At 39.7% G+C, this 24,445-nt stretch overlaps 1 protein-coding gene across 4 annotated transcripts in view; it reads left to right on the top strand.

Moving 5' to 3' along the window:
- The window catches only part of GLI3 (GLI family zinc finger 3), a 438,979-nt gene that overhangs the window by 131,282 nt on the left and 283,252 nt on the right, over positions 1-24,445 (top strand). The gene's annotated exons all lie outside the window — the stretch shown is intronic.

Genomic DNA, 24,445 nt, shown 5'->3' with positions numbered 1-24,445 from the left:
TCTCACAAAAATTGAAGAGGATTCTTTGACATGTTATTTTTTTTATAGTGGTGGAAGTGTGCCAACAAGGACATTGGCTCTGCTCCTATCTATAATATAACAAAAATGACAGAACTTTATGAATTGCAACATTTGAATTCTTGATCAGGCAGTAACATACAGTTAAAAAGTTAAGTGACCTCTGGGCACAGACATCAGTGATTGTTATACAACTAACTTCCAATTAGAAACAGATGTCTCTACACTCTGTGCCTGTAAAAATATGTTTCCATCTCAAAGACTCAGCCTGTATCGTTATATAATAGATTTATCACTTTGCTGTGATTTGTAGTTGCCATTCAATATCCTCTCAAAGCAGATAATAAACTAAGTCCCAGGGAAAGTGGGTAGACTGAAGGGCAGTCTTAATCCTTTCTCCTTTGTTATTCCTCCCCAAATTCATTCAGAATTTTAGAATTTTGAAGCAAAAAGTCATTATCCAGGATAGCTAATTACAGGCTTCCTCTTTCTCATTATGTCTTTTATTCCTTCATCAGTTAAGTTAGAAATACAGGACAAGGTTTACCCATCAGACTACTGATCAAGGTGTGTTTTGCACAAAAGAGATTATTGAACAGCCTTTTTGAAAAATAAAATCAGATAATAAAAAATAAGTATGAATGATAAGGATGGATAAGGAAGGGCATTAATTTACATTGAAATGAACATGTCAGTTTTGTGTTTGTATTAAATTGTAACTGGAATCCAAATGTATATTAAATTTTTAATATACTTAAGGAGACAAGTGCACATTAGTAGCTTCCCCATTAAAATTTATTGATTATCCTTATCTTTAAAGTTTATTTTTCTGTAAAACCATTAAATAGCAAATGACCAGAATACCCTATGTGCTTATGTTTATGGATAAATGTATACTTTGTTAGATCATAATCAGAATAAGAGTTTACTGCATTTGTATTAAGATGAAAACTAAATGGTTTTCATAGCATGAATCTGATTTATTCAACCTTGGGAATAATAAATAGTTCACCAAGTTACAGCAAGTGTAGGCTGCCTCTTCCCTCCAGCTCCCAATAATTTTTGTGAAATGTTGTCTCAAATATTTCCTGCCTTATAAATCTTTTTAGATCTTGTATTACAGACAGCTGGTGCCAAAATATATTTTTTTAATTATAAAAATTTTATTTGGGTTTTCACAAAACATAATACAAGTAAAATTTCTTTTTTTTTTTTTGAGAATAGCGTGGTCCCAGCTTATCACTTCTCCATACAGACACAAATTCAATTTCATATTCACCTTTGTGTTCTATTTCATATCTTATTACTATTTTAACATTTTCTCAATAATGTTTCCCTTCCCTTAGTTTTCTCTTAGTTTTCTCTTACTTTTAATTATCTCATTCCTTTCTAAATTCAATTATATATATCTTTTTCTAAGTTTCAATACCTTTCTAGTCATCATATTTATACTTTTGTCTGTCCTGTTTCAATTTCATATTTTTTTTTCTTTTCTCATTAAACAAAATTTTTCCCTGTAGTTACTAATTGGAGTATGACACCTTTGTATCTTTTAATTTTTATCCATTCAGCTCTTATTTAAACTTCAATTTATGCTTTTACAATTATAACATTCAATATAACACATAACTTCCAGTCAAATTCTGCTTGGTACATTCTTAAAATAAGTTCTTAAAGAGAAAATATATGTATAACAATAATAAATAAAATACTTATTCTATTCCAATTCAGCTCTATCATTAATGTTAGTTATAATCTTTGATATCTTTAACATTTCTTTTCAATAGGATATCGTACTTCTAGGAACACATAATATTTCCATAATTTTTTCATGTTTCTTTCATATTCCTCTTCACTTAAATTTTTATAACACATTTATAATAATTAAAATGTTCCCCTCCTTTCCTAATTTCATTCTCCCATTCTCTTTATTTCATTTATTTATTAAACATTCCACTACATTACAATGGATATTTTATCTACCATTTTAATCACACTTGTTTCATATTTTCAAAGTTCATTTCTATTTCTAATATAACAATACTATCTTATGTACCCTTGCAGAATCCCCCTTTCAATTAAGTTTTTCACCCATTATCTCTCTGTCTTGTATGTTTTCCCTGTTTCTCTATGTTCTGTTTCTGTCCTTTATAATTTCTTTTCCTTTCCCTCTTCTCCCTCTTCTTCTCCCTTCTCTTTTTGACGCCTTCTCTCTCTAATTCTGATTATCTCTTCTGTAATCCTCTCTTCTGTTTCTTCCTAATGTTGTAATTACTTTTCAAACTATTCTTTTTTTAGTTGTTTTTTCAGATCTTAAATTTTTCACTCTCTTTCCCCCCTTTCCTTTCTTTTCCCCACATAGAAATACTTGGTCATTGAAGATGGCTTATTCTTTGTCCCACCCTTCTTATTCTACAGGCATTGCTTGTTGTTCTTATAGTTCAGGATCTCCATTTCTAAAAATTGAAACACGAAGCCAAAAGAACCTCTTCCTTCTTGTGCATCTTCTTTCTGTTTTTTAAGTTTCATTCTCAATTCTTCCAAGAGTGATACCATTTTAAAAACTTTTAAACAACCACCCAATTAATTTTAGTCCTTTAGATCTGATAGCCAAAAATCCAAAAATCACCAAGTAATCCAAATAACCCAAAGCTGTTTCTTCTTGCTTCTTTTTTCCACTTTCTCTTCCTGGGGTTCTCTTATCTTGTTACAAAGTTTCAGTTAAAATGTATCTTTTAGGAATCTTGTTAAAGTTTCACTGTTAATTCCTTTCACTTCCAGGTGGTCCCCTCCATTTTTCCAGATCCCACCCTTTTGTTTTTTCCTTCTTTTAAAAGTTTTTGAGAATCCAGAAATCTTTATTATCCCTTTGACATTTTATTTTCAGCTTAAATACCTGTTAATGACAAAGTGGATTTTTGATGGTTTCTTGCTTAAGTCTCTTAGTTGTCAATATAGGGAAGAAAAGAAAAAAAAACAAATCCTTTCCCTTCCCTCTCTCATTCAGTGCTTCAAAGTCTTCTTTGGGAACAATGTTGTTCTTTATAATTCAAATTCCAGGGTACATTGTATTGTTGTTTTTCCAGTTCGACCCGGTCAGCCAAAACTTTCTCTTCTTATCTTCCTCCTGCACATTCTTTTCCAGTCAAGTTCTTTGAGGTGGCCATTTCTGACCACTGCTGCAACCGCCTTTGGGAAAGGGTGCATAAGGCCAGCTGGGGAGGAGAGATGCAACTCTCCTCGATCCTGGTGGCAGTCTCCCCCCTCTTCACCACCTCTATGGAGTGGCTTAGCCCTGAAACCAGCCGGCTCAGGGCGGATTGAAACTGCACATGATTGCAGACTTCGGTCTGTCGCTGAAGAAGCCCAAACCGGAAGCTCCTTCTGGCAATTCTGTGCATGTGCACACTGGGAACTTATTTCCTGCCTTATAAATCTTTTTAGATCTTGTATTACAGACAGCTGGTGCCAAAATATTTTTTGTAGTAGTTTTCAGTTAGAAATATTTCAGATTGTAGTATCTTCTATAATACACCATAAATGTTAAAATGTGACCATTGTATCTGGCAGTGTTTCTTTCACAACAGTATATATTTTTATAACTGCAAATGAGATGCACATGTTTTAAAGCCTACTTTAAGTTTGGAAAAAAGTGTAATTTGTCAAAATGTAGATTAAGGATTTCCCTTCTAATATTGTATGGAAATGAAAGTTGAATTTTGAGATTATGAGAGAGAAAGGGAATTGATGCATCTGAATTTTGTTTCAGAGATGATTCCTAAGGGTACCCATAGATAGTCAAGGAAATAAACAGTGGATTGTAGAATAACTCAAATCAGAGTTATCATTCAAACTTTAAATGATCAGGCTTAAATAATCATATTTTAGATATATTATCTTAAGACCTAACCCTAACCCTTGAGAAGACTATAATAGTGAGAAAGGTAAAAGAGATGACAATTAATAACAAAACAGATGAATTAAGTAATAGCAGCAGTGGTCACATTGAAAACCTAAAAGTCCACACTGGGATAAACCATCCTGTAAAATACTTATTTACATAGTCACTGAAACCTGAAACATCAAAAAGATGTTCTGGTTCCTTGGAAAAGACTTGGTAGGTGTATAAAAATGCCAACTCCAATCTAAACATCTGGCTGGAAAGTATAAAGCACATAATCTCTAACAGTAATAATAATTTTCCTAGTGAGGCATAATTGTGTGCTTGCCTATTCCAAGGAGGATGAGAGCTAGAATCACTGTTCAACACTATGCCTATGGAAATAATATTAAGAATGAAGAATATGAAGAATGAAGAATATTGAGAATAATATCTGAATGAAGATGATCACTACAAATTCCTTGGTATCCTTCAAGCTGACATCATCAAACACATTGAAATCAAGAAGATTAGAAGTGAATACATCATGAGAGTGAAGAAGATCTTAAAATCCAAACTCAATGGAGAATATGCCATCAAGGCAATTAACACCTTGGCAGTTCCAGTCATTAGATACACAACTGGACTAGGGCAATAGAGCCAAGTATAACTAAAAACCCTGGATAGGAAAAAAATAATGTTAAGAATCATTCTCTTCATCCCCACAGTGATGTTAACACACTACATAACAAGGAAAATAGGAGGCCATGTTGCAAATACACCTCAATTAAAGACAAAAAAGGGGCATCAGAGGAATATCTGAAGAATAATAAAGAAATTGCACCCAAGCTGATACACCAAGAATACTAAAGAGACTAAACTGACCTACAAGAAAGATCAAATAAAGAATAGAAAAAAGAAATAACAAGGTAACATATTCCATGGCCAGTATATTAAAAGGAACTAATAAGCAAAGCAGGTAACAAACAAGAAGACAGCAACAGGCAGCAAATACCACCTTTGCAAAGAAGCTGAAGATAAATAGACCATCAAATTAACTGATGCAAGAATATCACAGAGACTGGTTACAAAAAACACAGTAACACAATAACATAGTAATAACAAATGTACATTGGAATATTTGCAGAAAATATATTTTCCTTTAAGTAAGCCTGATGGGACCGCAACATAAACAAAATAATATAAAATAAAGAAGCTAAAGTGTTAGAATTCAAACATACAATCCCTATATACATAACACCCCAGACTTAACAATTACTGATAAGAAAATCTGGATAGGGCATGTGGCAGTACCTGGAGACAGCAAAATAGAAGAGAAAGAACCAGAGAAAAATCACAAAATACAAAGACCTGTAAATAGAAGTAAAATAATTGTGGCAAAAAAGCAAAGATAGTTCCAGTACTATCTAGAGTACAACCCCAAAATATTTGGAGAACCCCTTGAACACCATTGATATTGACAAAAATCACTACCCAGTTGCAAAGGTATTTAGTAAATTTCAGCTTTATTTCAAACAGCTTTCACCTGTTCTGACCTAGGCTTCCCCAACAGCACGAAGCCAAGTCTTCATCCCGATAAACCCCTTTTATTTAATTTGCAATGAATTTTCTCTCCAACAAAGTCCTGGCCAACAGTCTTTCAGGATAGTTCCCTATTACAGACCTTTATCAGGCTTGGAAAGTGGCTAGGCTGATATCTTTCAGGCATCACAACACTTGGCAGTGTGCCAGAATGAACTAATTGTCTCCTGCAAAGCCCCACTTACCTTTCGCTCTGCTTTTATACTCTAGGGGAGGGGCCATTCACCTGCCACCTATAGTTGGCCCTTAGTCCTCAGCTGTTCCTTCTTCTGGCAACTCTTTTTTAATAAAAGTTTAATTTAAGTTTTCACAAAACATACAAATACAAATAAAATGTCTTTTTTTGAGAACAGTGTGTCCCTGGGTTATCACTTCTCCATACAGACATAAACTCAATACATATTTATACATATTTATCTTGTACATTCTAATCCATATCTTATGACTATTTTCACAATTTTTTTCAATAGCTTTTCCCTTTCTTTACTTCCTATAGCCTTATTTTAAATTATCTCATTCCTTTCTTAATTCAATTATATATCTTTTTCTAATTTTTAAAATCTTTCTAATAAGTGTTTTTATACTTTTGTCTGTCCTGTTTACAATTTCATATTATCTTTTCTCATAAAACAAATTTTCCCCTGTAATTACTAGACTGGAGTGTAACGCCTTTGTATTGTTTTTCAAATCTTGTTTAAAAATTTAAGTTACACCTTTACAGTTATAACATTCATTTTATAACCTCTATTTTATAACACATACCTATTTTCAATCGAATTCTGCTTGGTACATTCCCTTAAAAATACACACTAAATTCTTAAAAGAAAAAAGTATATATCTATATATATATCTCTATGGTATTCAGCTTTGTTCGGGTATTTTCCCACGTCATTATACTTGTGCTTTTAAAGTTGTAGCAACGTTTCGGCAGAATCTCATCTGCCATCATCAGGCTTCTGTATTGTGTTCGTCTGTGAGTCAGACTTTTACAGTTGTTTCAGTTTTAAATTTGGGGCTAGCCTACTGCTGTGCCAGAATGGTTTTTTCTTCATCCTAATTGGTTGGGAGTCTTGCTCTGTGTTTATTGGTCTTGGAGTTTGCTGTGTTCTTCTTGATTGGTGTTTTTAATATCTGTTTGTGCCCAGGTGTTTGCCTGGCTTGTTTGCCTGGGCACAAACAGATCCCCCCTGATACCTCCAGCTCAAACACACCCCAACCAGGCACCCAGATGAAACCTAGCTTCCTAACAAATGATAGCCGTCCATTTACTCGGAACCAAGCTGCACTAAAAGCCTCCAATACAGGAACACAATGTTGCCAGCCGATCAAGACAAAAAAAGCCACAAAACAGACAGAAGATATTAGAAACACCAATCAAGCAGAACACAGCAAACTCCAAGACCAATAAACACAGACCAAGACTCCCAACCAATCAGGATGAAGAAAAAACCATTCTGGCACAGCAGTAGGCTAGCTCCAAATTTAAAACTGAAACAACTATAAAAGTCTGACTCACAGACGAACACAATACAGAAGCCTGATGATGGCAGATGAGATTCTGCCGAAACGTTGCTACAACTTTAAAAGCACAACTATAATGACGTGGGAAAATACCCGAACAAAGCTGAATACCATACATGTAAGTACCCGTGAAAACTTAAGAAAACATCTCTCTCTCTCTCTCCCTCTCTCTCTCTCTCTCTCTCTCTCTCTCTCTCTCTCTCTCTCTCTCTCTGTGTGTGTGTGTGTGTGTGTGTGTATATATAACAATAGTAAATGGAATAATTATTCTATTCAAGTACAGCTCTGCCGTTAATATTAATAACAAACTTTTACATTTCTATTTCTTTTAACAAACATTACCTAGTAATATCAGTTGTCTTTCACTTTAATCATCTATATTTCATATTTTACTTATTACTGTCTTTAAATAAAAAACCAAACAATAGTTATTAACAGTAGTCAACAAAGTTATTATTCTTATTCAAGTTCATCTTGTCAACTGATAAAAATCTTCTATGTTTCTTTTCAGTTTTTTAAAACTTTCTTTTTAAATCATTGAGAGCCTTATTCTCTTTACAAACAAATATTCCACTACACATCAATAGAAATTTTTTCTATCACTGTAATCATCTAACATATTTTCTAACCCTTTTCTATTTCTAATATAACAATGCTATCCCATGCACCCTTGCAGAATCCTCTCCTTAAGTTAAATTTTAACCATTGTGTCTGTGTCTTTTAAATAGGTTTATACCTTTAATTCTTGTACGCTTTTCCTGTACCTCTATATCTTGTTTCTATCCTTTGTAGCTTCTTTTCCTTTCCCTTTTCCCTCTCTTCTTCTCCCTCCCCTTTTTATTCCCTTTTCTATCTATTTCTCCCTTCTGTGATCCTCCCTTCTGCTTCTTCCTGATATTATGGTTACTTTTCAAATTACTCTTTTTTTTTGGTTGTTGCTTCAATGCTTAAGTTTTTAACTCCCTTTCTCCCCTTTCCCTTTTTTACCCTGCTTAAAATTGCTTGGTCATTAAAGATGGCTTTTTCGTTGTCCTGCCTTTCTTGTTCTCCCAGCGTTTCTTGTTGTTTTTCATAGTTCAAGATCTCCATTTCTAAAAATTGAAATACGAAGCCAAAAGATCCTCTTCCATCTTGTGCTTCCTTTTTTTGTTCTTTAAGTCTCATTTTTAACTCTTCAAGGAGTGATGCCATTTTAAAAAAATTTAAGTAAACCCCCAATTGATTTTATTTTATTTCATTAGGATCCTCCATCCAAAGTTCCAGGAATCATTTAATAATCCAAAATTGTTTCTTGCTTCTTTTCTCACTTTCTCTTTCCAGGGGCTTTGTTATCTTGTAACAAAGTTTCAGCTACATTGTATCTTTTGCAAGCCTTGTTAAAATTCCAGTATCGATTTTTTTTTAAGTTCCAGGTGGTCTCCTCCATTTTCCAGATTCCACCCTCTTTTTTCCTTTTTCCCTCCGCTGCTTTCTTTCTTTTTTTAAAGAAAAATTTTAAATTATCCAAGAATCTTTACCCCTTTGACACTTTATTTTCAGCTAGAAATACCCTATTAATGTCAAAGTGGGTTAGTATCAATATCTTATTCGAATTTCTTCTTCTTAATGTTCCAAGTCAATTAAAACTGTCAATGTGAGAGGAAAAAAAGCCAATTCCGTTTCCTTTCCCTTTCTCTTTTGCTGCTTAAAATCTTTTTTAGAAATGGTATTAGTCTTTAAAATTTAGGTTCCAGGTACCTTAAATAGATGTTCTCCATTCAACCCGGTCAGTCAAACTTTCTCCTTTAAACTTCCTCCTGCACAATCTTGTCCGGTCGGGTTCTTCTTTGAGGTGGCCATTTCTGACCACCGCTGCAATCGCCTTTGGGAAAGGGAGTAATGGCCAGCCGAGGAGGAGAGATGCAGCTCTCCTCAACCCCGCTGACGGCTCCCCCTTCTTCACCACCTCTACGGGATGGCTTCATCCCCGAATCCAGGCAGCTTGGGGCACTCTAGCGGCGAGCACGGATCAAAACAGTGCATGATCACGATTTCGGTCCATCGCCGAAGAAGCCCAAACCGGAAAATCCTTCTGGCAACTCTGTGCATGTGCACACTGGGAACAGGCTCTTCCTCACTGATGTCTGACTCTGAAGGAAGCTGATAACTGTCAGATGACCGTGGCCCCATCTCTGTATCCAACGTACATCACTCATCAGAGTCTTCCCCAGACTCCAGGACTGGCCTATATTCCTCCCCAACCTCCTCACAGTTCGAATCTGCTGTCAGCTTTGCTAGCTGCTGTTGGGCCACAACTACACCCACAACAATACCCTTTAACATCATCATACAACATCTGCTTATCCCAGGTCCTAAGGAAGAACTTGAGAGATGGACAAAAATGTCAATTACAGTCTAAACATATCGCTGATTTTGCAGGCAGCCCTGATCATAATTGGAACCAACTGATGCATTTTCACTATAACATTGTGGAAATTCAAAATATTGCAGAGATCAACTCTGCTCAGTTAGGGGGCGTACCTCATGTTAGCTTGCTTGAACTCTGAGCAATCTGACTAACCCTCCTAATGTTAGCCCTAATAGTAATAAAGATATTGTTTTGGAAATAACCTGCCTGATTGAAACAGAATATATTCAGCAAGTACTAAAATTACTTTTTATTTTAAAAACAATCTTTTACATTAATGAAGTATATTCATATTTAAACAAATAAAGTTATGAGGACTGAAAATGTAAAAACACAGGTGTCTACTTTATGTGGAGTATTGGATTGTCAAGTTATAGGCATTGTTATTGTCCCCATCAGTTTGGTCCCCTCAATGGGTGATATTTTTAACTACTACTGCTACCAATGGTACCACTTCTATTTGCTTTAGTCCTTTGTTTATACCAGAAGTGATCTTAGTTTTCCAGAATGGAAAAACCATCCCACTCTTAGAAAAATATCGGCATAAGTTTAGATAAACTCTTTTATTTCATTAAAAATGAATTTGAATTCATATTTATATATGTTCATGTTGTTTTAATGGGTAAGATAATAGCAATGACAATCATTTTTGCAATCTTATAGGAAGACTAGAAATTTTTTAAAAGAGAAATCCATTAGCAGACACTGATTAAACAGTGGTGTTTATGTATAAATTTTGTAATATCTATATGAACTTTTCACTAGTCATTTTTTCATAAATAGATTTTTGCTGATGTAGCATTTTGAAGGGTGTAAATCACATTGGTTTTACTTTGGTTTTATGTTGTTTTTTTAAAATATATTTAAAGTCTGAATGCCCTGAATCAACTGAAGATAACAGATAACAGATAATCAGAGTTGGAAGGTACCTTATAGGTCATCTAGTCCAACCCCCTGACAAATGGCAGTCTAATCTCTTCTATCTCAAATGATGGCGCTCCCATAACTTCCAAGGTTAAGCTCTTCCATTGGTTGATTGTTCTCACTGTCAGAAAGTTTCTCCTTATTTCCATCTCTCCTTGTTCAGTTTCCATCCATTATTTCTTGTCAGGCCTACAGGCGCTTTAGAAAATAGCTTGGCCCCTTCCTCTCTGAGGCAGCCTCTCAAATATTGGAAGACTGCTATCATGTCTCCCCTGGTCCTTCTCTTCAGTAAACTAGCCATGCCCAGTTCCTGTAACCGTTCTTCATATGTCTTAGTCTCCAGTCCCCTAATCATCCTGGTTGCTCTTCTCTCCACTTTTTCTAGAGTCACAATGACTTTTTTATAGTGTGGTGACCAAAACTGGATGGTCTTACTAAGGCTTTATAGAGTGGTATTAGTACCTTGATCTTGATTGTATCCCTCTGTTAATGCAATTTAGGATTGCATTGGCTTTTTTGGTTGCTGCTGCATACTGCTAGCTCATATTTAGCTGGTTGTCCACTAAGACTCCAAGATCCCTCTCACAGTTACTGCTATTAAATCTGGTTTCACCCAGTTTATATGTGTACTTTTGGTTTTTCTTGCCTAAGTGTAGGACTTTACTTTTCTCTACATTGAATTTCATTTTGTTAGATATGGCCCAGGGTTCTAGTCTGTCAAGATACATCTGGATCTTGAGCCTATCTTCTTGGATGTTAGCTATTCCTGCCAGTTTAGTATCATCTGCAAATTTGGTAAGTTCCCCTGCTATTCCCTCATCTAAGTTGTTAATGAAGATATTGAAGAGTACTGGGCGTAAGATGGAACCTTGTGGCACTCCACTGCTTACTTTCCTCCATGTAGAGTTAGACCCATTAAGGACTACTTGTTGAGTACGGTTTGTCAGTCAGTTGCGAGTTCATCTAGTGGTGGTGCTATCTATTCCACTTTTTTTCTAGCTTACTAAGAAGTAGGTTGTGGTCGACTTTGTTGAATGCCTTGCTGAATTCTAAATATATTTTGTCCACAGTATTTCGCTGGTCTACTAATTTAGTCACTATGTTGAAGAATGAAATAAGATCGGTTTAGCATGATCTGTTTTTAACAAACCCATGCTGACTGCTAGTTATTACTTTACTTGTTTCTAGATGTTGGCAGACCTGTTTTTTTATTATCTTTTCCAGTATCTTCCTGGGTATTGATGTTAGGCTGATTGGTCTGTAGTTTGCTCGGTCTGTTTTTTCCCCCTTTTTGAAGATGGGAACCACAACAGCTCTTTTCCAGTCCTCTGATAGTTCCCCAGTGCTCTAGGACAGTGATCCCCAACCTTTCTTATGCCGCGCCCGGTATCCCCAACCTTTTTATGGCGCGGCCCGGTGCACGGCATTAGCTGGCGCCGCCATCTTTTGATGAAAAGTGCTTCCGGTGACCTCACGGGCACTTTTCATCAAAAAAAAGAGCGGCGCAGCTTCCAGTGAGCTTTTCCGGTAGAAATGGCTTTCTACCCGGAAAGGTCATGAGCTGCACTTTTCATCAAAAAAGATGGCGGCGCCCAGCAAACCAGCGGCCCGGTAGGACTTGTTCCACGGACCGGTACCGGTCCGTGGACCGGTGGTTGGGGACCCCTGCTCTAGGATATTTGAAAGATATGATGCAGTGGTTCTGAGATGATCTCTGCCAACTCCTTTAAAACTCTGGGATGTACTCCATCAGGCCCGGTGATTTGTGTTCATCAAGATCAGACAGGTGTTCTTTTACTATTTGTTTTGCATATTTTAACTTGTCTGTCTTTTACAGTTATGTTTTTGGTGGGTTGAGCTATAAGTTTCTTTTTGCATGAAGACCGATGTAAAGAATGAGTTAAGCAGTTCTACTTTCTCTGTGTTACCTGCTACTTCTTTGCCAACTTCTCTCTTTAGTGGACCAACTGTTTCCTTGATTTTTTTTATTGTTATTTATATGTCGGAAGAAACTTTTTTTTATTATCTTTGACTTTTGTTGCAAGTCTTTGTTTGTTCCCAGCCTTTGCTTTCCTGGCTTCATCTTTGCAGAACCTGGCTATCTACCTTAGTTGTATGTCCCTCTTTCCATTTTTTTGTACTTGTCCTTTTTTTTCTTTCAATTTGCCAGAGAGATCTTTGCGCAGCCATGCTGGTTTCTTCTTGGATTTCTTGTTTTTCTTTCTCAGTGGTATTGTGCTGGTCTGGGCTTCTATGATCATACTTTTCAGAGTTTCACAGATTCTTGAGTTTTTTTCCCCTTTAGGATTTTCATCCATGGAATCTTTCCCAAGTTCTCTCTGAGTTTATTAAAATCAGCTCTTTTAAAATCCAAGACTATGGTGTCATTATGTTCTATTACTTGTGTTTGTGTTATGTTGAATTCTAGTATGACATGGTCACTCTCACCGAAGGTTCCTACAGTTTCAATTCCCTCTACTGTTTCTTCTCTGTTTGTAAGAATTAAGTTCACTGTGGCTGTCCCTAGTTCCATCCTCTACCTTTTGGACAACAAAGTTGTCAGCAAGGTTGGTTAGGAACTTATTTTATTTCTCACGGTGCAGAATTAGTTTTCCAATTGATATCAGGATAATTGAAGTCCCCCATTACTATTGTATGTTTCCTGTATATGTTTGTGAGTTGGTTGGCAAAAAAGGACATCTATTTTTTCTGCTTGATTGGGTGGCCTGTAATATACACCTATGGCCATTTCATTCTTTTTTTCTTTTATATTGACCCATGTGCATTCTAGGAGGTTTTCATCTTCTACCAGTATGTTCCAGTCATGGGTTTCATCCCACCAAGTTTCTGTTACTCCAACTATGTCATATCTACCTTCATGTATTCGTAGTTCAAGTTCACCCTGTTTGTTCCCCAGACTTTGTGCATTTGTATGTAGGCACTTGAGGTCTTTATATCTGATGCTGTGTTTACTGTCTACATAACGTGTTGTGCCTGCCTGGCCCTACTTTCTTGCCACCTGTTTAATTAATGCACATGATATGGCACTCACTATTAAATGCTTGGTTTTGGTTGACAGCAAGGTTGATAATCTTACCTGCACAAACATCTATTTTGCATGTACTGGTATCCTTATTAGTTTTAGGTTGCTGGGGACAGAAATGTTCTGAATCCATTAATTCTCTGCCCCGCTGTTCAGTTTAATGTTTATCCAAAAAATCTGTGAATTTAATGCCAAGTAACTCAGTCCCTTTCTTCTAGAAAATAATAATTACAGGAATCATTTTCCAGATCTCTTTCAGGACATTTGCTCTAGTTATTATCTTTCAAGTTTGTTATTTGATTAATAGGGTGGAATAAGGATTTTGCCCACATTTGCAGTAAGAGTTATACATTGCAAGAAGTAGTTCCTCTGCTTCTCCTGTGGCTTTCTTCTCTAATATTTTTCTTCAGTATCTTGTTTAAAATGGTACTGACAATTATTCTTTTTATCTTGGGAAGAGTGTAAGTGGATGTAGATTGCTTTTTAATACCATATTGAAAGATGAAAATATTCTGCCCCTTGAGAATGCTTAACAGATGTTTTGTCACTGCTTTTTGATCTTAGAAGGAAGGTTGATCCCAAAGGACAAATTAATCTGAATTCTCTCTGGGAATCCCAAAAACAGGAATTTCCTTTTCCCCTTCTATTATATGTCAATTATGATTAGGGCTTTACAATACTTATGACTCACTTAGGAAGAATGCTTCAGACAGTAAAATTTTGGAAACAGATGCAGCTATTTTCATAAGTTCAGACACTTCGTACATTATAAAACACTGTTTCCAAAGAGAATTCCAATCACTGCAGGTCAGAAAATATCAAGTTTAGCCTTTGAAGTTTTGTGCAGTGCAAGCAGAATAAGATTGTAGCCTGATGTAAAGTGGTCTTTTGGGGTTATATAATTATCTTATTCTATAGATTTGAAGATGAAAAATGAGTTTTTATTTTTAACATATCTAAATACATGTTGGTTAATATAATTGCTATCTAAACTATAGAAGTCCAACCTTTTGACTTGGGCCACACTGAATGAAGAAGAATTGTCTTGGATCACAAGAATGCTTAGGGCATGGGAATGATTAGGACATGTATTGGACATCAGTTTTAATGATGTAAACTTTTTAACGAAATATATAGAAATCTGCTAGTTACATACTGGACAGATTTTGAAGTACTGATACAGTGCTGAATTTTAAAGCCCCATACTGCTGAAGACCAGACGGTGCAATGTGATGCCTCTCTGCTACAAATCTGCTCAGAATAGCCAAGATTTCTTTGTTTCATCAGATTTTTAATTATTAATTAATATTTTTATTGATTTTTATTCTTTAGATTTTTGTTTTTAATTTTTTTACATTTAAAGTATTCTTTGCCTTCAGTTTCACAATTGTGTAGAAGATTGTGAGCTAAATAAAATGGGCGTTGGTATAATTACCTGAGAACGCCCTTTCTATCTGCTGCAGGAGAGTCCAGGATGGGTTAGACTCCTCCCTGTGATGTCGTAGAGCTGAGTCTGCCTCTAAAAAAAAACAGCCCTTAGCTGGCTCCTCAGCTTTGGCGAAGATACTTGACAGATTTAGCGTGTCTCTGGAAGCCAAACAAAAAACATTTAGAAACAACAATTCCTTACCAGAACTGGATGTAAAAAAGGGTGGGGCTGGACTCTCTCTGTAGCTAGAAAGGGCATTCTCAGGTAGTTATACCAACGGCCATTCTTATCCACATTGCGCCGAGAGTCCAGGATGGACATACCAAAGCCTGCATGTTGATGGGAGGGTCCTCATCCTGTCTTCTTAATCTGATTGCGGGAGAACCCTCTGGAGCACCCGTCTGCCAAACGTTGCATCCGCAGAGGCAAAAGAGTCCAGAAGATAGTGCCTGATGAAGGGTGATGGAGTTGCCCATCTGGTTGCCCTGCAAATCTTTTCAAGAGACGCCTGCGTGGCCCAGGCGGCCATTGTCGTGGCACTCCTGGTGGAATGGGCTGTCAAATTCTTGGGCACCGGGATAGATAAGGTCTTATAGGCATTGGAAATGCAAGCCCTGATCCACCTACTTAGAGTAGGAGAAGGGGCCTTGTTCCCCTAGGACAGGGGTCTCAAACTCGCTGCCCGGGGGCCAATTGCGGCCCGCAGGATGATATCCTGCGGCCCCCACCGTGATATGAAAGTATAATATTAGTGCGGCCCGCAGGGGGAATGGACCTCTGAAGGAAGTCCCGCCCGCCGTTCCTCGTCGTGGCTTCTTCTCCACCCTGAACTTTAACAAGTCCAAGTACACATCCAGACTTACTGATGATCATCTTCAAGCCATACTGAGGGTCTCAAGTGTCTCCTCTCTCAAGCCAAATGTGGCTCAGATATGTAAGAGGAAGCGTTGTCAAGTCTCTGGCAGCAAGGAGTAAGCTGGAGAAGCCATGTTCTGAAGAACTGTTCATGATCTTCATCCAATGTTCCATTCATGTGTTCAGGACAGTTCATGTATTGGAGAAATCATTAACTGTTGATGACATTTGAGGATATTTTTTTAACAACATTTTTTGTGGAATCCCTTATGCGGCCCAGCCTCACCCAGACTCTGCCTCCAGCGGCCCCCAGGTAAATTGAGTTTGAGACCCCTGCCCTAGGAGATTGAAGAGAAGGACATGAACATAGCCTCAGTTTTTCGAAATGCAACAGTACGTTTGATGTAGATGTGAAGTGCTCTCTTTACATCCAACATATGCCACTTGTGTTCTAATTCATGGTGTGGCTGAGGACAGAAATCTGGCAACACAATGTCTTGAGCCCGGTGGAACCAGATATTGATTTTGGGGACAAAGGTCGGATATAAACAGAGGACCACCCTGTTCTCATGAAAAATACAGAGATCTGGTATGACTGAGAGCACCACCAGTTCTGACATTCTCCTGGCTGATGTAATAGCCACTAGAAAAACCACTTTAAAGGTCATGAATTGGAGTGACATGGATTTGAGGGGTTCAAATGGGGACCCTGTAAGAGCCTGCAACACCTTAGAGAGCTCCCACATAGGGTACCTATGAACCACCATGGGGATGAAGATTGGAGGCCCCTTTTACAAACCTACGAACTGAAGGATGATGGGACAGGGGAGAAAAGTTTTCCCAGTGTAGAACAGATGATAGAGCTGCCACTTGGTGGCAAAGGGTATTGGACGAGAGCCCTCTATCCAACCCGTCCTGAAGAAATAGTAACACATCAGCTACAGATGCTGAATTGGGAACACGGTTTTCCTTCAAACACCAATTGCAGAAAACCTTCCAGGTGGCATCATAAATGCGAATTGTAGAAGGTTTACGAGAAGCCTGAATGATGTGGATAACCCTATCAGGAAGGCTAAGGTCTCAGATGTTGCCACTCAAGCACCACACGGTCAAGCAGAACCTCTGAGGGTTCGGATGTATCAAGGCTCCCTGGTGTAGAGAGACGCTGTTGGCCGGGATCCTCCATGGTTGGGCTACAGACAGGTTCACCAGGTCTGCAAACCTGGGTCTCCTGGGCCAATGTGGGGCCAGGAGGATTAGCTCCACCTTTTCCTGCAACATCTTCCGAATGACCAGCGGAATGATGGGAAGAGGGGGAAAGGCATAGAGGAGACCTGGGGGCCATCTGCTCCGAAGCGCATTGGTCCCCTCCACTGCCTGAGAAGGAAACCTGATGAAAAATCTGCTTACCTGAGTGTTTAATGGAGTGGTGAAAAGGTCTACTGCCGGTGCTCCTTAGGGAAAGATCCCTGAACAGGGATGGATGGAGATCCACTCTGCGTAGTCAACCTTGCTCCGACTTAACCAGACAGCCTGTGTGTTGTTGACCCCAGAGATGTGGTCCGCCTTGATAGACAAAGGTGTCTCTCCGCCCACCTCCCCAGACGTTTGGCTTCCCTCATCAAGGCCCTGGATCTTGTCCCCCCCATCGATTGATGTGTGCCTTTGCAGCCACATTGTCATCATCAACACATGGGATCCTGCCACCCTGGTCTGGAAATGTTTCAATGCCAGGAAAATGGCCCTGAGCCAGTTTATGGGGCAAGCCCTGTCTACCTGAGACCAACTCCCCTGGGCTATGTCGCCAGCCAGTTGGGCTCCCCAACCCTGGAGATTGGCATCCATGGTGAGCAGGATTTTGTCCGGGTCTTTGAATGGAAGACCCCTCCAAACTGCCAGAGATTGCCACCATCGAAATGAGCGAAGGATCTGACGTGGAATCTGAAACCTGGAAGATGTGTGGCTGGTTCCTGCCCATTGAAAAGGCAGCAGGAACCACTGCAGAGTCCGAGAATGGGGCCGGACCCATGGGACAATGCCAATGCAAGAAATCATCTTCCTGAGGCACTTGGATAGATGAGACAGGGGGACTGTACGTTGCCGTTGAATCTGAAGGATGGACTCATTGAGGCTTTCTCCACAATCTGGGGAGAGGAAAGCCTGGCAGAGGTACGTATCAATGACCGCGTCCAGGTGAAGTAGTCTGGTTGTGGGAAAGAGATGGCTCTTCTTGAAGTTGACAGAAAACCCATGATTCTGTAGGAACTGCAATATGGTGTTGAGGTCTCGATGTGCGGAGTGGATCGACGTTGACTGGATCACAGTATCATCTAGGTAACATTGGATCTGCACTGGAATAGCTCAAAGCGAAGCCACCAATGCGTCCAACACTTTGGTGAAGACCCTGGTGGCTGACGAGAGCCCGAATTAATGGGCTTGGTACTGGAAATGTTGCAGTAGATCCTGCTTTCAAATCAGGACACAAGACCACGAAGGGTAGGAGAATACAGGTTTATTTGCGCAAAAGGTTCAGAGCATTAGCATGGCAAATTCTGAACCCCCGGCTATTCCTGAGGGGTTGCTTTTATGCAGCTCACAATCTCAGCTTTTCCCAGGATGTTTTTTCTTATCAGGCTATACCATAACATATGTACTACAAAAGGGGGAAGTAAGTCTAATTAGTCATTTTGCGCAATTCAGCATATACGTGCTTATCTTACACCATCTGTTATTTTCCATACCCACTCTTGCCACCCTTGCCATTTAGCTGTTTACAGAAAATATCTATTTCATAGGTCATTATACTTAGACTTAGATTCAGCAAATTTCCTGATTTTCACAATATCATATTAAGCAACATCTATCATGTCTGCGATATAAGCTAAGGAACTTCTGCTAATGATAAGAATACTTTTCTGGTAATTTTCCACCCTGCTTCAGTTCTGGTAACAGAAATGAAGAAACGGGCAGTGATAGGTCCAGATAGGAATATTGAGGTAAGCTCCATGAGATCTATGGAAGAGAGGAGGTCGCCCTCCCAAACACTCTCTAGGATCAAATGCAAGTCCTGCATCTTAAAACACCTGTAAGGGGTAAACTCATTCAAAAATTTGAGGTCGAGAATGGCTCACACTCCCCCCCCCACACACAATGCCTTAGGGACCACGAAGAGCCAAGAATAAAAACTAGCTCATGTTGATCCACCAGAACCAGTTGTATGGCCCTTATGTCCACAAGATGTTGGATGGCTGATTCCATAAGGGCCCGTTTTGAAGTATCCCGAGAAACAGGACAGTTCACAAAAAAAACTTTGGGGTGGCAAGAGGAACTCTAGCTGTAGACCCAACCTCACTGTCATGAGCACCCAGGCTTCCTCCCATCTTGGAGGAGAAGAAGGCCAAACGACCTCCAATTGGGAGGAGGAGAACAAACGTTCACTTGGAGCGTTGGAATGAATGACCCCTCTCCTCGAAAGGGCTGTTTGCCCTTACTGTTGTTGTCTGCCAGTCACCTCTGAATATTGCTCCTGGCGCAGAGGGAACACCTTCTCGGTCCGGGAAAAGTGAGTGCTAGGCTCAGCCAGGAAGGAAGAGGGACGGAAATACAGAGCTGGACAATAATCTGCCCTCTTCCCTGTTGAAGAAAGAACCTTTCTCTTGTCTCTGGTTTCAACAAGGTAAGGTTCCAGGGCGTCACCAAATAGCTTTTCTCCAGCACAGGGAGCAGATACCAGCTTCCACTTTTGGCGGGAATCAGACTGCCAGTTTTGCAGCCACAGGAGCTGTCTTGCTGCCACCAAGGAGTCAATGGTCCTAGATGCAAACTTGGCTGAATTTAGAGTGGCGTCTGCCATAAATTTTTCAGCTGCAACAATTTTGTTCAGATCCTAGTGCAATCTGAAATCAGTGGGTGGTAAGCAATCTTGTAGTTGAAGCAGCCAATGGAGCGAAGACCTTGTGAAAAAGGACACTGCTGTTGAGGCCTGGAAAGCCCAAACCACGGCCTGGTGGTTGTTTTGAGCGTTTGTTCAGACCTCTTGTCCTAGGCCTTGAGGGCGTCCTCTGGCTCTGTGGGGGTGCCAGAGGAGGAAAATGAGGCCACGACTGGAGCATCTACATTAGGCACTACAAGTGCATTTGCCAATGAGGGGCCCACATTGTAAAATTGCCTGTTGTGGGATGAAGGACGAGGCCCTGCCACAGGGGAGGCACGCTGCCCTTTGACCAGGTCAAAAAATAACAGAGAAGAGGGGAGAACTTCTGTGTGGACCACCGGTTCGGAAAAGAGGGAGTCACCATGGCTAGACCCTCTTGGGGTTCTGGGGCCACCTCAGGAGTTAATTGGCCGGTGACCAATGCCTTGTGAAGAAGTGGTTTAAACAAAGCAGGTTTAAAAACTGTCTCTGAGGGGGGCTGGTCAGGACAAAACCCCTCCTCATCTGATAAATTTGGGTCCCTGATCTCTCCCTCTTCTTCCTCAGACCCTGAGGAATGACTGCGCTCAGAGGGGTTGGAATAATCCCTCTCAGCATAATTTTCCAAATCAGATTGGATAGAAGGGCCACTAAACTCTTGGTGTTTTGGATACCCCCTCTGTTGAGTGGTAATGCCTTGGGCATGGGCCAGAAACAAAGACTGCCCCCACTAAAGGATGAAGAATTGAAAATCTTCTGCTAGGCCCTGCCTGATGGCCACAGAGACCATGTCTCTAATATCATAAGGCCTGTTGCTTGAGGGGAGGGTCAGCTGGGCGCATGCCCCCAGCAGAAGGGGTAAAGGTTGCCTCAGGCCTAGGCCTGTGGTAGCCCTGACTAATCTGCCCTTGAGGGGGACCCAAAGGAGCCTGTCTAAACTATGACCCAGTCCTGCTTAAATCTTGGGGACAGTATGGCTCCTCTATTCTTTCAGGGGACCAAGTTTGTAGATAACTGGAGGTACCAGCTTCAACTTTCCCCTCCCTGGAGACAATCTCTGGGAAAACCTGTAATTCCCCTGATTGGGGAGCCTGTTGTAATTGCCCTCTCATCTGCTCCAGGATTTTTGCAAACTGTCTTTCCAAAGCAGCATGCCTTCTCTTCTCGGCCCTGAGTTCGGCCTTATAGGTTTTCTTGGGTGCAAATGCCTTGGCCTTTATCTTTGCTGCAGCTTCTCTGCGGAGAATGAGCTTGTTGCCTCTTCCTCCTTTTCTTTAGGGCCTGAGGGCCATGGTCTTCTAGGCCTGAGAGTTCTGCCTGGGTCTTATCCCCTTCCATGCTGGTAATAGGAACAGCACAAGAGGTGCTGGAAGCAACCCTCATGTATGTGCTGCCTATTATCTGGGCCAGGTGATCCAGAACAGCCTGCACACTGCTCCGAGAATGTTGTTCTTGTAATCGGAACAATTAAAAATGGCTGACCTCCACGTGCCATATGGCCAAATTGCACTTAAAATGGCCCACACAGCTGTGAATACTCCTTAGGCTGCTGAGAGCCCCGAGTGAATAAAGAAGGCGAAAAATGGCTGCAATGTTACACACAGCTGGGAGGTGCCGAAAGAGGCCGTTCTGGATTGCTGGGAAGCGGCAGCCCAATTTCGCTGGGAAAGATTGCGTGGGGGGCCTTCTAAGCGCTCCCCATACTTACAGCCTCCCTGCGAAGGCAGTGATGAATCCTCGTGCACTGGAGGAGAGCAGGTCCCCACTCTCCTCGTGGCACAGCTCCACCAGAGCCCTGGGAGCTGTGCCAAATAGCAATCTTCCTGTCCTCCTTCCTAGCTAAACAGCTTGAAGAATGCTTTGGCGATGAAAAGGAGGCGTGTGTCTCCTTTCTCCAGGACTCCTTTCTCACCTCCAGAGCCCTCTTCAAGCCATTCAGCAGCAAAAAAAATGTGAATCAGAAGTGCACACGAAAAGCTTTGGCAATGAGAAGGCTTTGGCAATGAAAAAGGAGGCACGGAAGGCTGTGTGTGGCCCTCCAGGCCTCCTTTCTTGGTTCCAGAGCCCTTTTCAAGCCATTCGCGCACACTTTGGCGACTCATTTTTCACCGCCAAATGGCTTGAAGAGGGCTTTGGGGGTGGAAAGGAAATGCACCTCCATTTCATCACAAAGCCTTCTTCAAATCCTTTACTGACTAGAAAGGAAGAAGCAAAGAAACAGGCTAGAGAGGAGACAGATCTTCATAAGTTAAGTCACCAGGTGCAGCAGGATGTGGGAGGAAGCACTTGTGGGGACCCCAAGGAAAGTAAAATGAGGTATCTGTGGGTCAGGGAAGGCTTGGGTGGTCTGAAGTAGGTGGTTTGTTCCATTACTAGGTCCCCCTTGGCTTTCACTACCCCAAGATACCTGATGTTCACTTAACGAGCTGCACATTCGATTAGCTAATGCATGGATGAAAGGAGGGAGTGATTGCATTCATTGTAGGCGATTCAATCCTATGAATATTCAGATTACAAATGGAATGGGCAGGCTCCTTTATATTCATAACTCGAGGATTACCTGTACTTGTATCAATATTTCCAATACACAGATAAATATACAAAACTAACTGATTCATGTTAGCATTCCTTTATTATGGCAATTTTTCTTTGAGATTAAGAAAATAAGAGGAGATAAGTAGTTCTATTTCCTTTTGCTGACATCCTGTATATTCTCCATTGAGCTGCTCTGAGCATCCAGAGAGTGGGAGGTGCTTAGTCTCAACTTGGATAGGCTGGGATTAATTGATAGGACACTCTTTCTCCTCCCTGGCTCCTCCCTAGCATCCCCCAGTTTTAGCTCAGCCTTTGGTGCGGTAGGCAGCTTATCCTTGGTCGGAGCAGGAACACTTTGAGGTTGGATTAATACCAGCTTTCTAAATTGTTTTCTCTTTCCCAAGTTCAGCAGATCGGCAAATCACCTTAGGCGATCCAGTTGCATTCACGACCACAGCGATTTTAGAATCGGTGCGTCTCGGCAGCTGTGCCTCCTCGAGAGAATGCGGCTTTCCTTTCCTTTCACCAGCCACTTCTGCTTTGCCATTGCGATTCCTCCCCCCGGAGAGCACAGGAGCGGGAACGTCAGAGCCCTTCTTATCCTCTCCTCACTGCTCAGTCGTAACGTAGCCTTTTTTATTCCAACTGACTGAGCGGCAAAGGTTTCTGCTGTGTTCGCGCCAAAACCGGCCAGCGCCATCTTAGACGGGGGCCTAACAGCCATTTTGGAGCACAGACTATTGGACTCTGCCATTACCACATTGCATCGTGTGGCCGTTCACTGTTTTTTTTGTTTTTTGTTTTAAAAAACAAGTTTTATTTTTCAAGACAAACAATACATAAATACACATAAACACAAAACATAAAAATATAAAAAATCTCTTTTCTGAAAGTTGCTTAATCCCGGGTTAAAACTCTTGGTACAGACACAAATTCAATTTCATATTCATTTTACATACCATTTCATATCTTCTTAACATTTTCAATTTTCTATATAACTTCTCCTCTCCTTTAAATTTTCTCAATTTTTTTTTAATCTCCTCTCAATTCATATCGTAATATTTATTATTCTTTGTCTGTTCTATTCCAGCCAATCATTTATTTTTCTTCTTTAAAAAAAAAAGAAGAAGTACTTCTCCTATACACTATATGGAGTATGATGCCTTTATCTTTTTCCCCTATATTTATAGTGCTTAATATAAAATACATAACATACATTGGGATTCTGTCTGGTACATTCTAAAATTATACTATATTATCAAAAATAATACAAATCTATTCATTAATATTGATATTCATTCATATCTTAAATGTTTAACTCATTACTTTTCAATTAAATCACATGCTTTTATGAGAGCCCTATTTTTCAAAATTATTCCCCCAACATCACATATTATAGCTCAATATTTCATTGAAATGTTCCTCCTTCTTCTACTTCAAATCTCATTTCACAAAGGGTTTGCTAATATACCATCTTCTAATTATTAATATTAACAATCATTTATATCTTAAACATTTTATCCATTTCAATTGAATATCATGCCTTTGTGGGAACACTTATGCTTTCCACGATTATTACCCCCCACATCACAATCTTGAATCATATTTCATTACAGTACTCCCTTTTTCTTAACAAAAATTTCACTTGTTTATGTTAAATATTTTATCACATTTTAAACTACATATTATTTCTAATTTTCTATAATTACTTCTAAATACAGATATAAAAATGCAATCTTATGTACCTTTCTAGAATCCTATTAACAATAAGACTTATCCATTATCTCTGAAAAACTTTTTGCTTCTTAATATCTTGCTCCCCACCATTAAGGCTTCTCATCCCTTCCTTTCTCCCTTGCTTCTTCTTCTCCTTGTCCTCTTTAACCCCTTGTCTCCCCACCTCCCTTTTATTCTGCTTTCCCCCTTTCTGTTGTTTCTTAACATAATGTCCCTTTTTCACCTTATTCTTCTCTTTTTGGGCTGTTTTTCCAGATCTTAAAGACCTCCGCTTTTTCCCTTCTCCAATCAAAGTCCTTTTCTCATCAAAGATGGCTTCTTCTTCTTCTTTGTCCCCATTATCCTCATTCTGCTTCACATAAATATAAACCGCCATTTCTAAGTATTGGAAAATAGTGCCAAGTCCATCTTCCCCTCCTTGTTTTTCTCTTTCAAATTTTTGATATATAAGTTCCAATTCATCCATAGATGATGCCATTGTGTAGAGAAAAGGTTTTTCCAAACAATCCAGATGATTTAATCAGAAGTAATTTCCAAAGGTTCCAAAATCACCAAACAATCTAAACAGACTGTTTCTTTTA

The sequence above is a fragment of the Notechis scutatus genome, chromosome Z (genome assembly GCF_049901735.1).
Source record: "Notechis scutatus isolate UNSWTSFEM ecotype Mainland chromosome Z, rNotScu1.2, whole genome shotgun sequence".
NCBI lineage: Eukaryota > Metazoa > Chordata > Lepidosauria > Squamata > Elapidae > Notechis > Notechis scutatus.
The sequence above is the reverse complement of the archived record's forward strand: the minus strand, read 5'-3'. Positions and strand labels throughout refer to the sequence as shown.